The following is a 1,553-nucleotide window of genomic DNA, read 5'->3' on the forward strand; positions in this document are numbered from 1 at the left end:
TATGCAAAAAACCTCTATATGTAAGAGCTGTCTCTTATACACATCTAGATGTGTATAAGAGACAGTATATATATAATGTTTGTAAGTTCCACGTATGTCTTGATAGAAGTATAAAATAGGTACGAATGCACAAAATAGAGTCGTATACGTTGACATAATATTTCGAATATTTCGAGCAGGCCTGCTCTTCCTCCGCGATAATTACACATTATTAGATCACATTTAAAGGCATGGTCCCAAAATTAAATCAATCTGCATACAACATTGTTTTTTACTTTGAGGACTCATCAGTGCAGCGTAGATATTTGAAATTGAAGTTGAGCTATGGAATCAACAAGCTGCTTATGTTCAAGGCTGTGGATGTTTAACACTATACTCTCCATCATAATACGGCTCCTACAGTACGTATTGTCGGTGGTGCATGCATGTTGGCCACTAGAAGGCACACCTTGAGCTTTGGATATCGCATAAACGATCGACAGCAGCAGGAGAAAATTCATGAGATTTTATTGCCGACTCGGGGAAGTTAAATCGAATCTATAGAGCCACCAATCGTCACTGCATCAAACGTCCAAAAAAAAAAAAAAAAAAAAAAATTGCCGGTGGCCCCGGAACCAATCCTGACAGGAATAGAGTCGGCACCAGCGGGCGTAGTTTACACCCCCGTTCCGCAACCTTTTTAGCCCACGACCCAAATTATGTCAAGCAGTCTGACGCGACCCATCGAACCCGAAGTGAATATAACGTCGGTCGTTTTATACGCGCGAGGGATAGCGGGAAGAACCACCCATTTGATTCTTTTGTGAATTGATTAAAAGATATTATCACCCACAAAATCACTATGTAAAAGCCATAGAAATGAAAATATAACTTTGAATTACTCATTTAACAAAATCACGTAAGTTATCAAATTTTTCAATAAGTTTAATATTTTTAAAAATTAATGATTACCAGACCTTTTATTACAAATTCCTAGTGCTGACAGAGATTTATGGGTTATACGAAGACATAGATACATTACATTTAAAAAATGTTTTCTCGTTATAATTTGCAGCTGAAAGCCTAACACATTGAAATGAACAAAAATAATACTTTAAAGTTATCATACCTGGAATTACAAATGTTTTGATAGTATATTTTTATTACAAAACTGTGATAACGCACTCATAACAATTAGTAAACTGAAGCACTTGTGAGACATAAATTGCACTTTCGTTTACTATAATTTAATTTTGTTTGTCTTTGTTAGTGTTAAGTAAAGTTTTCACAATCTGAAGATATTATGCGACCCGTCAATTTTCTTTGCGACCCAAACATTGGGTCACGACCCATAGGCGGAACGGTGGTTTACATAATGCCAATACGACGGATGTTTAGCTCACATAGCCTGACGAAGTCATGTTGATAACATCAACGAAAGTAAGTTCACATCCATTGTGTTTGATTTATTAATAATTTATCTATATTATTATTATTTATCTATCTAATTATAATTATTGTTTCTTTATATATATATATATATATATATATATATATATATACATATATATATA

General features: G+C 34.1%; 1 protein-coding gene across 1 annotated transcript in view; it reads left to right on the plus strand.

Moving 5' to 3' along the window:
* Positions 1–1,404: 1,404 nt before the first annotated feature.
* The window catches only part of LOC117100508 (integrin beta-1-like), a 54,022-nt gene continuing 53,873 nt past the window's right edge, over positions 1,405–1,553 (plus strand). Inside the window, exon 1 of the mRNA XM_033240239.1 lies at positions 1,405–1,419. The gene's annotated coding sequence lies outside the window, so the exon portion shown is untranslated. The remainder of the gene's footprint in view (positions 1,420–1,553) is intronic.

The sequence above is a fragment of the Anneissia japonica genome, unplaced genomic scaffold (genome assembly GCF_011630105.1).
Source record: "Anneissia japonica isolate Jap-2015-1 unplaced genomic scaffold, ASM1163010v1 scaffold685_len2926416_cov193, whole genome shotgun sequence".
Taxonomy (NCBI): Eukaryota; Metazoa; Echinodermata; class Crinoidea; order Comatulida; family Comatulidae; genus Anneissia; species Anneissia japonica.